Source organism: Vicugna pacos, unplaced genomic scaffold, assembly GCF_048564905.1.
Source record: "Vicugna pacos unplaced genomic scaffold, VicPac4 scaffold_19, whole genome shotgun sequence".
NCBI lineage: Eukaryota > Metazoa > Chordata > Mammalia > Artiodactyla > Camelidae > Vicugna > Vicugna pacos.
In genome coordinates, this window is record NW_027328740.1 from 64229549 (window position 1) to 64242968 (window position 13420).

General features: G+C 45.1%; 1 protein-coding gene across 1 annotated transcript in view; it reads left to right on the forward strand.

Annotated features, from left to right (window-relative positions):
• Positions 1-13420, forward strand: part of LOC140693122 (uncharacterized) — a 141399-nt gene that overhangs the window by 77891 nt on the left and 50088 nt on the right. The gene's annotated exons all lie outside the window — the stretch shown is intronic.

The window sequence follows — 13420 nt, forward strand, 5'->3', positions numbered from 1 at the left end:
TCCTTATGCAGGGAAAGGCGTATCACGGTGTATGGGACAGAGCAGGGAAATGTTCATTCCCACTTTGTCCCTGTGATTAAGTCAATGGCCCCACTTTGCCTCGGAAGTACAGATGAGCTCTTCTGGGCTGCCTACCCCCCACCTTCTGCTCTGTTTCCCCGTATATCTATCATGTTTTCCCTCGGGCTGAAGAGGGTGAGATGCCTTTGCCGAGACGTGGTCCCCCTTTGCTGGGGTGAGTGAGGGAAGCTGTGTCCCCCCGGCCTACGGCCTCGGTCCTTGAGTCTGGAGAGGGCTCATGGTGGTCCCACAGGTGGCGGTCAGAAGACCTGGCATGTGCTACCGGGCCCGCTTTGGAGGTGGTGCTCTGTGATTCTTGAACTTACCTAAGATCAGATCCTACTTTCTGGTTGTTGGTAAGTTGGAGGAGAAGATGCTAGGGAATTAATAAAAAGAATGTCTAGACCAGCCCTGTGAGTGAGAAGCACAGGGGACACTAGTCCCACCTGCGAGAGCCCACCTAGCAGGCTCTGGATGAATTTTCTGTTCCTCCCCAGAAATACCTCTATGGCTTAAGGAAGAGGAGAGGCATGTCGTGGCCATGATCTGTACTTGTCCTCACAGGGCCCTGTGATCTACATGCCCGCACTCCCCATCTGCTTCTTGGAGATGAGCTGGCATGTTTAGGAGCCTGGGCACTGCTGAGGGCATAGCTCCCAGCACCGTGCTACACAGAGTCTCGCTCCGTTCACCTCATCTGTCAACTCCTGCTGAGGCCCCAGACATTAGTCAAGTAGGTGCATCAGCGAAACCTAAGCAGGGACCACCTTCTCCCCCTGGACAGACTGGTGAGTGAGCAGTGGAAGCCTGGAGCCCTGCCCCAGCCCCCACGCCAGTGCCACTTCTTTTGTCATAGGAGGCACTGGTGACATTTTTGCTCAACAAATGCTTGTCTCTGAGTCTGCAGACCCACCAGAGAATGCCAGCTTGTTTTTGCCTTTTGAAGTCTGCCCTTGGGACTTGGCGGAGTAGCCGGATGTGTACTTAGCCCACAGTGGTTCAGCGCATTAAACCTGCCTCCTTGTGGGTCTGTCTATTGTGGTACCATAAGGGCTCAGCCAGCATCTGAACGTCATTGAGATAACGCGGCCAGTGAGCTCGGGTCAAGCACATTCTCCTCCAGTCACTTTTACTCCATTGTTTCTTTTACTATTCCACAGTCATTAATTTTTTAAACAATGCTTTGGTGCAGGAGCAGAGCCTCATTCTCTCCTGCTACTCTTGGTGGAAGTGAGTAAAACGGTCCAGACTGAAATGCGACAATAATTTGTAGCTCAAAAGCTGCCTAGTCGCTTGTAGGTCGAATTTTGGTTAGGGGAGCTGAACACGTTGTGGTCCCCCGGCAGCGCCGCTCCCCTCAGGCCCCTGCTTTCCCTTGAGCAGGAGGTGAGGTTGGGCCTCACCATCCCCGCGTCCCTGGCCTCACACACTCACATAAATTCTTGTACATGCAGTCAAAATCATTTTTGTTCTTGTGTCATTCTAATTTTCTCTTGTTCCTCTTTTCCTTTTTCTTTACTCCTTTTTCACTTGTACTGCCCAGTGAGCATGTTGTTGCTTCTGAAAATGTGGGCTGTGCACACCCTGCATTTGAAATAGCCAGATTGCCCTCCGTACAGTCTCCATCGCTTTAAAAAGCAACAACTTAACAGCTGTTTTGATCCATCTATTATCTTAGTCATTTTTTATTTTCTAATTTTTTGGAATATTTGCTTTGTTAGCTCATCACCCACTGGTGTTTGATACCTGTTGAAATCCTTGCTTTTGAGGAACATGTTTGGTCCTCCTTTTATTTGGTGACAAATGCGCCCTTATTAAATTTGTTTCATTGTTTTGAAGAAGTAAGATGTGAATTGATTTAGTCGGCTGCTCAGGGATTCTTTTCATGGAGTATTTAAACTTGTAAGGTCAAACTCTGCAGCATTTTGCTCGATTCCTGCTTTTACACAAACGTGCTCAGCACGCGGTTCCTGGCTGTCGCTGTGTGACGTGCGTGACGTCGCTTCCTGGCCGGCGGTCACTGGTGAGGATGTGGCCGCCACGGAGGTGACAGCTGCAGGGGACGCTGTTGGAGGAAGCGGTCACCGTTTGGTTCTTTAATTTTTTTTTTTTTGCATTCAACTTCCCCGTGCCATTTACTTTACTTTGCCTTCATAAATGGGCAGAATTGGGTCTAAAATCCATGCCAGTATTTTTTCCCTTTACGAGGCTGGTTTTTCTGAGTATCAGGACAACATGGCCTTCTCCTAAGTAGCTGGCTTACCTGGATCTGTTGGGCAAAGGGACTGCTAAAAGGGCCGTAGCTTCCTCTCTGCTCCAGCCTGTGGGCATTCAGAGCTGGGTCTGTGGTTTGCCTCAGCAGCCGTGCAGACCTTCCTGCCTCGGCCTTTACTTTTAACCCATGTTGGCAGTAAAGAGCTGAATCCGTTTCTGTTGCAGCTGACGCCCACCACGTGGGCCCCCTAACGTGTCGTTAGTTTGTGGTAGTCAGTCCCCAACACCCCAGTCAACAATGAAGGAAGATGATTTGTCCAACCCAGGACCTTGGATTCTCAACCCTACCCTGGTTCATCTCACCTGGTGGAATTGTTTGGCCACCACCATCATGCTGACCATGAGGCCTTGTTTCTCCTTTCATGCTCTGGTCCAAATGTGGACACTTCATTTTTCACTGAATTTGTCTCGCTTGAGACAGGCCAGAATATCTGAATGAGTCCATCACATTCTGGGTGGGGAACAGAACAGAAGTAAGTGTCGCAAGTAGATGGAGTCTAGGCTGTCCGGGTTGGCAAATGCAGGCTGGGATCTGTGATGGCTGGGCTGTACACTGGACACAGGCCTTTCCCATGGCTCCTGAGAGCCCATGAGTTGAAGTGATAACAGCCTTGCGTGGGTTCCCCCATCCTCATCTGCTCATTGGCAAGTGTGTCTGCTAATTAGGAGCTCCCCCAGACCTCGGGCCCTTCAAAGCTCAGACCATGGGAGAACCTTGAGTCCCTTCTCCTGGGCCTCCTGTGTGAGAATCCACTGCCTTCTGAGGTGAACAGCGGCAGGAGATGCCTCCCCCTCCAGGGAGCACCCTACGGAGGACTGTTAGTGCACCATGCTGTGAGCTTGTGTGTTTCCGGCCATGGTCCCTACAGAACTACACTTGAGATGGGCTTATTGATGGAGATAACAGGACTGATTCCAGGGCAGGGCCTGGGGGAGGGAACAGTGGAAATTGAATGTGACCTCAGACACCTCGGTGGGTGCTGGGGCTGTTACTAAAATGAGGAGTCTGGGAGATACCTGACAGGAATGGAATTCCAGAGTAAATGGTGGACATGAGGCATTTTTAAGATGCCATTTGTCATCCAAATTAGGACTTCAAAGAGGCACTCGGGTCGATGAGCCTGGGGCTCAGGTGAAGGAGCCGGACTAGAGATACACGTTGGGAGTCGTCATTCTTAGCTGGTGTTCACAGCCTTGCATGTGAATTAGATCATCTCGAGAGCTGCAGACTGAGACTGAGGGGGGCAGGGCTGTGTCTTGGTTGGAGGAAAGCCCAGACCATACAGCTCTGGTGTGTCAGTCAGTGGCGTTTGCCATTTTCAAAGCAATGCCAGTTATCCTTAAGGGGCCAGGGGCTGGGCAGGGCCAGCCAGGAAGAAATCTGAAGGGAGGTTCGTGGCCACGTGTGCGTCTTGGGAAGGTGCAGAGGCTGCAGGGTACGGGAGGGTAGACTCCTCAGAAGCTAGAGTTGCAGTGAGGAGTGGGGAGAAGTTAGTCACAATCACCTGTGAGGGAGGGAGGGAGGCCTAGGGAGCCCCACCTTACCGGACTCGCTTTCCCATGAACAGAAGGCAGTCAGACAGAGGATCTGAGGTGAGAAGGGATGGGCACTGGGAGGGGAGCCAACCTGGAGAATGGTGCTTGCAAAATTCTGGAATAGTCTCCCTGAAAAATAGAGTTAAAAATACCCAGACTCTTAAGAACATTGTTAGTGACTTGGGAGGAGGCAGTTGTTTTTCTGGCCTCCTAAGGGTAAGGCATGTATCCAGGGATACACAGAAGATACGGGCAGTCTGTTCCAGGGGCTTGATCGTTACCGGGGGAACAGTGCAAGTTTAAAGGGGGAGAAGGGCAGCGGAGGGAAACTAGCCAGGCCCCGTGTCAGGTACCAGTCGGCTGCCCTACTTGCGTGTTTCATTCACATCCATGCCTCCCAGGTGGGCGGTGGCAGCCCCCTTTTGGGGATTGGGAAGCCTTCTCAGAGGGGTTAAAGAATTGGTCCATTTAGCGACTAGTAAATGCTGTAGCAGGATTCAAGCAGGGCCTTGTCAGAATTCAAGGGCATGTTCTCTCTTTTCCAGTACTTCCCTGTTATACCTGGAATGGTGAAGTGGGTCAGTTTTGGAGCCTTTCAGAAAAAGTATGATTTAAGCGCCTCTGGACTGTTTCACAAAGCTCAGCATTCTTTGATGGTTCTGAAGCACGCAGTGATTTTCGTCCCAGAGAGGTAACGTCTAACTCCTTTGATGATGACGTGGTTGCAAATGGTGTACAGGTGCAAAACCAGACTTTGCAGCTTCTGAAGGGAAACTCTCCAGTTCTCCCTTGGTCGGCTTTCTTCCACGGGATGTAACTGTGCTGCAGCGTAGGCCTGAGCTTTCCATATGGAGTGAGAGTTTAATATCCGATGTTAGCATAAAACGGTCAGATGAAGAAAATCGAAGTTGACAATTTATTTTTGGGTTTCATTAGTCAAGATATACTATCAGTTAATGGCCCATATAGCAAATGAAATTGAGTACAGGACATTGCATTTCTTACTTTCTATTTAGAGTTCTCTTACTGAATAATGTTGCCTGCTTTGGAACATCAGCTCCACCACTCACGGCACCTATCAGTGTGTTGGTGTGATTGCATTTACAGAGTGAATGTAATCTAGGCTTCCTCAGCCTCAAACACTTCAGTGCAGAATCACGGGCTGTAGCTGTCTGTTAGTCACGCAAATACTTCTAAAATTATATGATTCCAGAAAAGAAAGAAGAGAGAGAGATTGCCTTTATCAAATTTCCTTTCAGTTCTAAATGAAAACTGTTGTTGAGCAGCTCTGGTTTCCTTTGGATAAGAATATATACATTTCTTTGCATGTAACCTGGGTTTTGGGCTAGAACACCAAGTTCTTGCTGTCCACAAGCCACAAAAATAGTAGCCAAATGGCACACGTGTGAAATAGTTTATACTTTTTTCTGAGAAAGTATCCTTGAATTTGGGACTTGGGCTGTGATTTCTGCTTTTTGATTCCCCCACCTGTCTTGTAATCTCTCACTCCTTCCCACGTGGTTCCCAAGTGTTCGTGGTCTCAAAGGAGCGGGCAAACACCCAGTTGGTCACCATGTACTGCTGCTATAGATAGAGCCCAGACAAGACTTAAAGGACATTATCAGAGAGGACTTCCTGGAAGAAATGGGCTGTACATTCAGTTGTGAAGACAGAGTAAGAGTCAGCCAAGAGAAGGAGTCAAGAATGTGGCTCAGGTCGCAGGTGCAGCCCGGGCAGAGGCCTGGAGGCTTTTGGCGTGGGGACCCGGGGAGAGTGCCCTGTGCGGTCCAGGGTGGAGGGAGCCCCTGCTGGGGAGGACACTGGAGAGAGTCCGGGGTGTAGGGCTTTGGAAGAAGTTGAGTTTTACTAGAACTGACACAGTAGGCAGTGAAGGGTGTCAACAGAAGTGACCCTCAGGGAAGGTACTTCTGGTTTTGCTTCTGATATACTACAGACAAAAGGGTCGGGACGGGTGAGAGCAGGTATGTCTGTCCCTTTGAGATCCAACCCGTCATTCATTTATTCATAACACGTGCACTTCAGTGAGTCTAGGGGAGAGAGAGTGTAGCCACATAAATAAGCAAAATGTATTTGCTTCTTGAGAGCTTAGCGTTGTCAGTTAGCCTAGAATGTTCTAGGAAGAGAGGAACAAATTGTGGAGGTTGGAGGGAGGGAAGGCTTCCTTGGGAAACAGTCAAAATGAACCTGGAGGCAAGTGGGAAGTAGGAGCAGGTCAGGGGGCTCCTGAGGTCACTGGGGACCTATGTACTGAGATGAGGCTGGGCAAGCAGGGTCTGGGGTGGGGCTAGAACTCTACCAGGGAGCCTCTGAACTGTTTGAAGTGGGGTTGATGTAATCAAATTTGTGCTTTGGGAAGGCTGTCGTGGCTTTGTGTGTGTGTGTAGCGGGGAAGAGGTGGAGGGTGCCACCAACTGGGGGATCATTTGAAGACCATTCACAGGCTGGGATATGGGCTTCGGGGCTACTTGGGGACGGCAGGGGCAGTGTGGATGCCGGCTTTTCTTATGGGGGACTTGTTAGCGGGGCTGCCCTAGAGGCACCTTGTGGCTGGAAGAAAACTGATGGAGGCTGCCAGGTGGACATTCCTCTTCTCTCTTTCCATGCCTAGTGTGATTATCTTAGCTCAGCCAACATTTGGAACAAAAGAGCTAATCTCCAGGGTTGCCCAGGCCTTTGTAGAGCTCCTTCGAGTGAGATCTGATAGGATTTAGGTTTGTGTTCAGATCTGGGTGTTCACTTAGCTAGAAACGTCCTGTCATTTCGATTTCCATAGGGGTTTTTATTCCTGATAAAGATTGCTTTCTTGGTGAGAGGAAAATTATTACAGCTGTTGTCTTTTTCAAAAAAAATCATATGTTTTAAGAGCTTTAATATTCAAAAGAATAGGAATATATAAAATATTTAAGGAAGTCTTTGGTGTGGTTTCTTTGCTTTCTGAGCTAATGTGGACTTAGAGCCTTTGTATTACTTAATAGCACATCCTTGTCAGTATTTAAAGAGCTGTTAGTGAGCACCCCAGGCCCCACCTCTCAAAGAATCGTTAAAGTTTGCTCTGAAATAGTGAGGTCATAAACGTCTTGTTTTCAGAAATCAAAAGGTTTTAAATACGCACCATAGCTCCATTTATAAAATAATAATAAGTTCAAAATTAAGAAAATGGAGGATAATTGATTTTTTTTAAAGCCTAAACATAAACTTTCTTGTGCTAATTTTGCAACTGGAAATTTTGAAAAGAAAAATCCTACTGCAATATCATCTACGTGGTATATATATATATGAGTTTCACGTTTGAAATGTAACTGCGCAGTGGTTTTCAAAGTCAGGAGCATTCCAGCTCAAATACTGGCAGTGGTGGCTGCTGGTTTTCAATGGAAGAGCCTAAATTTGCCTTCTTAGCTTTTTTTTTTTTTTTTTGTACTGAGAAGGTTGAGTAGTGCTTTGCCAGCATGATTTTCGGGCAATTTGAGGGCAGATGTCGTGTTCCAGCAGTGAGATATTTCCATGCATTTTATTTTCTGGACATCACCAGGGCACATGTGGGGTTTGTGCCTGCAGGCTGGAATGCTGCAGGACTCCCTAATCCATCACCATTATGTCCTGGTGCTGCTCCGGTCAGTGAATGATTTTCTGTGACTTGGAGGTAATGTGGTCTGATGGTGATGATCAGACGTGCAGTTAAATGCTATTAATTGAAATAAGAGTAACCTAGAAACATTGCTCTAACAATACAGGATGAGGGAGGAGGATTGGCTGAGCTGCTTGCAGTGGGATGTCTTCTCAGGTGACTCCCTCACCGTGATTCCTGCCAATATCCGCCCCAGCCCTGCACGGTAGTCCTGCCGAAGCAAGCAAGCACTTTGCTCAGAAACGCACTGAATTTCCTTGCGCCTCTGTTTGTTGGCTTTTTTTTTGAAAACACATTTTGCCCTTTGCTTAAATGCCATCCATGCTAGTCACCCCTTACACTCATTCTTCTGGACCTCGTCCATACATAGCTGCTGAATGGATGAACAGAATGTAGTATCTCCATGTAGTGGAACATTATTCACACGTAAGAGTGAATAAAAAAGAAAAAAAAAAGAGGAAAATGAAAAATGCCACCTGTTTTGGGATGTCCACCCTGAATGTTCAACCCACACTTTTCCCTTTGAAACACAATCACTTATGCTCCACTCTACTCTTTTTGATAGTACTTACCACCTTCTAATAATCTTTAACGTTTCCAAAAAAAAAAAAATAAAGAGATGCTGATGCCACTTCAAAATATACAAGCCTTGCTAACAGCATGTTAATTGAAAGGAAGCAGACACAAACGGCCAGTTATTGTTGATTTCAGTGATCTGAAAAGCCCAGAAAAGGCACATGCAGAGGCAGAGAGCAGGTGATGGTTGGAAGGGGCTGGGTGGAGGGGGATTACGGAGTGAATGCTAGTGATAGGGGGATTCTTTTGGGCTGATGAAGTGTTCTGGAAATAGAAGGTGTTGAGGGCTGCACAACTGTGATTGTGCAGAAGACTGCTGAGCGCTGTGTCTGGGAGTGCCTGTTGTTGGGGCATCTTTATTTTGTTCACATCCTGCAATGTGAAGGGCCATCTTCTGCTGTGGTCATTCTACTCCTGTGAGTGGTGAGGGTCAGGACTTTGTAGAGTCCTGTTTCTTTTCTCCCTCTGGCTGAGTGTAGGCAAAAAAATTTAAGCCTGAGAAAGTGCTCCATCTACAGAAATGTCTTTCAGTTTTGCCTGGTGTAAAAATCTTGAGAGCTTTTAACCGTTGAGGCTAGTCTGTGGGGGTAAATAGCCTATGAAGCCTGGGTGAGCCCGGGAAGAGCCGCGCTTCCCTCCCAGACACGGGTGGGGATTTCACCCCCTTTCAGGCAGTGAAGGGCCCAGACCCGTGGGCAGACTTGACAATCGTGAATATTTACGTGTATCCGCTGCTTCATCTTGGATATTAATTTCAAGCTGAGTCAGTTTGTGACGGCAGCCTCATCCTACATCAGGAATTTATAGTATCTGCTCTTTGAGGTGAAGACCTGACAGACTTGATTATTTAACAGTCTGCTTTGAATTGATATCTCAGATTCCTTTGTCAAAAGCAAAACAGCAGAAATACAGACGTCCTTTAATTCCAATGTGGCCTGGAACGGGTTTAGTGTCTGTGCCTCAGTGGCCTTATCTGCGGGTGGGGAAGATGATAACAGTGCTTCCCTCAGAGGAGCTGGTGAGGGGAGAGTGAGAAGCACAAATGGAGGACTTACACGAGATGCTCATAAATGACCGAATTTAGTGCTCTCCGCCTGGTGAGGCCTTAGGGGTAGAGATGTCAGAACAGAGCAGTCCTAGCCGGAGCTCGATACGTGATGGTAGCTGTTATGATCAGTATCACCACTGTGGGTTATCAGGTAGTTTTAAGACTTGGTAATATGATTTCATGAATAATGTTAAAAGACTAGACATCTCAGATCCAGTTTACATAGTCCTCAAGATTTCTTCTGAGAATTGGATGGTTTCTTCCCTATCTTAAATCTGAGATGAGTCTCTAAAAATTTCCGTATTCCTCCATCCTTTTGCTTTAATTCTCTATTTCTTAAAAAACAAAGTTTTGAGATGGAGTTACTGGGGACTGAATTGAGGGCCTCATGCATGCTAAGCACATACTCTCCCAAATGAGGTATAATCTCTTCCCTGATTTTTTTTTTAAATTTACATCTTAATTTTCAGAGGTTAGAGGCCTCTAATTATTTTTCTGGAGACTTGTCCATGAACCTGTAAATCTACAATTAATGGACAAAATTTGGTTTATTAAAAAAAATCTATAGAATATTCTACAGTCCACCCAAAAGGAAATACTCATGGACTTAAAATGTTTCTCCTTTAAGGTGATTTCTCCTGTTTGGTCGAGCTTAATTTGTTAACAGCCATCCTCATCATCATAATGACCAAACTCGCTGTGAGTGGACGCCTAACTGAGGCTAAAATGCTTTGCTCATATTTTACTTCATAGCAAGTGTTTGATTGTAGGTATCAGTGTCTCCTTTTTTGTAGCTGAGGGATTGAGAGATGGGTCAGCTTGCCCCAAATGACACGCAGCTGGCGGTGGCTAGCTCGATGCTGGAATCCAGGCTGCACAGGATGAATTCTCAATTGCTCCTCTAATCAGCTTCCCGTTGAGTGTTTTCCCGAACTCCTGTGAGCCCATAAATGACCGATTTTAGCTATCTCAGCCTGATGAGGTCTTCAAAGGAGAGACACCAGTGAGAATGAGAGGCAGAGTGGCATAAATTAAAATTGTACATTTTCACAAATGTTTTATTCTCAGGTAATGACTGTAAAGGAAATAGTTTTTTAATTTAGTGCTTTGTGAGAACTAAAAACAAAACATTTAAAATAACTATTGTGCAAGAGAGAAGTGGTCTTTGAAAGTCCAACTGTTGCTAATGATGTTACTTGTTTTTTCTAGTGGTGCTTATTTACTGAAAAATTTCCAAACACTGAATTTGTTTTATGTAGTCTTAGTATGAAAGAAAACTTTGTCAGTGAGTATTGTAAGTAAAATCCTTACTCTTTTCTTTCCTGATGATGAATATCTTAGTTGTTTACATGGCTTAAGTATATTTCGTCATTTGTGAAATTTGAGTAATATGGTTTACCTTGTCTGACTGTGAGAGCTGGACGCCTTGTATACAAAGCACCGTAGAGGTGCTTAATAAAAATGTGCTTTCACAGTGACTGATAGTTTAGAAGTATCAACTCTGAATACTAAAAAGGGTAGCTTATTTCTGATGCATATTCAATATGTGTATATATGATATACATTAATATGGCTTAAAGTAACTAGGATTGTTTTTTTTAAGTGCAGTATGAAGCTTTAATGAAATCTGTGTCATTCTAGTGAGACAGGGACTACTTAAATTGCCTTAAGCAGACGACCTTGAAGATTATTTACACAGAATGTAAGCTCAGAATTCATGTTGCCGTGTAACCATCCATCAGACATTTAATTTCTCGGGATTCTGACCAGAACCATTAAGTTTAGAAAAATCCACATTGATTATTATCAGGGAATAAGCTTCTCTCTTTTGTGACTAAAGAAAATTTTGATTTTTTTCTGCACTCTTTTCAGGTTTTAAAATTTCAAAATTTTGATTTGACATGTCACTTTTTTAATAGAGAGAATAAAGCTCATGCTGTTTTAATATGTAAATAAATGTTTTTGTATTTCAATAACCTTCTATGATTTCCTGGCTCTTTGAGAAGTATTTTGCAAGATACTTAGATTACCTACTGTTGGAAAAATACAGACGTGACTTTTATGAATATAGGCCTAGTACAGTTCTGTTGGTTTTTACTACAGTGCAAGACATGAGACCTAGGAGAGCTTTGCTGCTGATTGCCAGGAGGACAGATCTCAGGTCTCAGTCTCCCCTCGTGTAAAATGAAGTGGCTGGACTGGATTCTTTCCTCTTCTAAGATGAGCTTCCATGAGCCTATGTCTTTTGTTTATATTTAGGAGTATTAGCAATATCAGATTAAATACTGAATACCCCTCCATCCCCCCGAAGCAAAGTGCAGTATATGCTACATAAGCTTCTAGTTATCTGATTCTCGTTTCTCATCTTACAGTCAATTTTTGTGTTGCATGTTTCCCGGCAACCTGGAAGGTCTTTTTAGCCATAGGTGGCGCTGTTGCAACTTTTTACAGTCTTAATTTTTCTGTTTGTAAAATAAGGCTTAAACAATGTGATTTTATTTTGATTCCTTTGCTTAATGCTTCAGAATAGCACAACGTCCATTATGTCTTTCTACCTGGAAAATTTTTTCTGCTTATATCATAGTTTTATTCTTTTATCTCGCTGTGAACATTTCAGACTTGCTGTGCAAACAATGGCAAAATCGGGCTTTTCTTCTAGTGTTAGAAACCAGTGAGCCGGGATATTATAAAACAGCTAGAAGCTGCCTCTGGAGCACCATAAAGCTGAAAGGTGTGTTGAGTTCCCTGAGTATTGACCCCGCCGCTGTGTGTTAATTGGTGGGAGTTGATTTGGTACATATATGATGGGGTGTAGTTTCTTGACTTGGGTTTGCCTGCACGTGCTGACACTGAACCATGTGATCCTGAGTCAGCTCGTTCTGAGTTTTCCCCTCGTCTGTGAGAAGGGGACACTCATATCTGCTTTGTAGAATTGTGAGAATTAGTAATTATGTAACATGTTTACCACAGTGGGTATGTCAAGAGAGCTCATAAACTTTAGCTGCTGTTTTGTGTGCAGCCATCATTTTATAGTCTTTGGTAATTACAAAGAAACAAGAAAATAAGAAAAGCTGATTTTATGATGAAAGATATTTGAGGACGTTCCATAATTCCTACACCCATAATTTAGCATCAGCAGAGTCAGAACTGTTACACAGTCGCCCTGGACCAACGTTAAGCCACAGAAATTTTTGTTACTTCATATATGTTGGGGCCTAAGGGGAACCAATACTTATACACATGTTGTCTCCAGCAGCCAACTGAGAGATGACACAAAAGAGTAGGCAGGCGATAAATGTCTTCTTTGTTACTGATGAAGCCACGTTCTCCATGAACTTCAGGGCTGTGGATAAATGAGTGTCATGATACTGTGTCCCAGAAGTAGAGACTCACCCTGTCCCAGGTATCTCTGGGCCACAGCAAGCCTTCCCTTGAGAGAATGAGCCCCATCATGCACAGGGCTGTTCTGCAATGGAGCTGAGCATCCAGGGTGCTTCCCTAGGGTAGTCAACACTGGAGGGAAAGGAAGGGTTTCACATGCCCTGCTTGTCTCCCCGGAATCACAACTCAATCTGTTAATGTGAGGAGGGCTAGCTGTGGGCCAGGGGTCAGGGCTGTGAAGGGAGTAGCACTCTGCATGGCCCAGAGGAGTGGGGAGGAGGTATCCCTTCCATCAGTTTAAACAGGTGGTGGGATGGAACAGAAGGGTTCATCCCATGAGTTTATAAAAGGAGAAATAAGAATTTCCTTTGGGTATTAGTCTAGCCAGGAAACACAGAAGATGATTAGGAAGGAGACTTGTAAACCACTGTAATATTAATTTGACATTTGTTGAGCACCCAAAATGTGCTACATTCTTTTCTGAGCGTTTTACAGAAATGAATCCTTCAATCTTCTCAACAAGCGAGTAAGGAAGGTTTGATTGTTATCCCAGTTTCACAGTGTGGAAATTGAGGCACACAGAGGGTAAGTTGACCAAGGTCACAGAACTAGTAAGTGGCAGAGCAAGTATTTTAACCCTGGCTGTATGGTATTGTGGCTCCCAGAATGGGCTTTGGGTGTTTAGATGTATCTGCATCCCTCGATTTCTGTACGTCTGTGCATCAATTAGCCCAGAAAGGACAGGGAAAGGAGAGTTACACAGGTGCTCACAGTCGTGTCTCGGCAACTGTCCACGAAGAGTGCACCGTGATTAGAATTAATTGTTTTCCAGGCAGCAGATCTGTTGGTATAACAGAAATTTAGTCCATTGAATTCATCTAGAAATCCTTCCTGCTCTG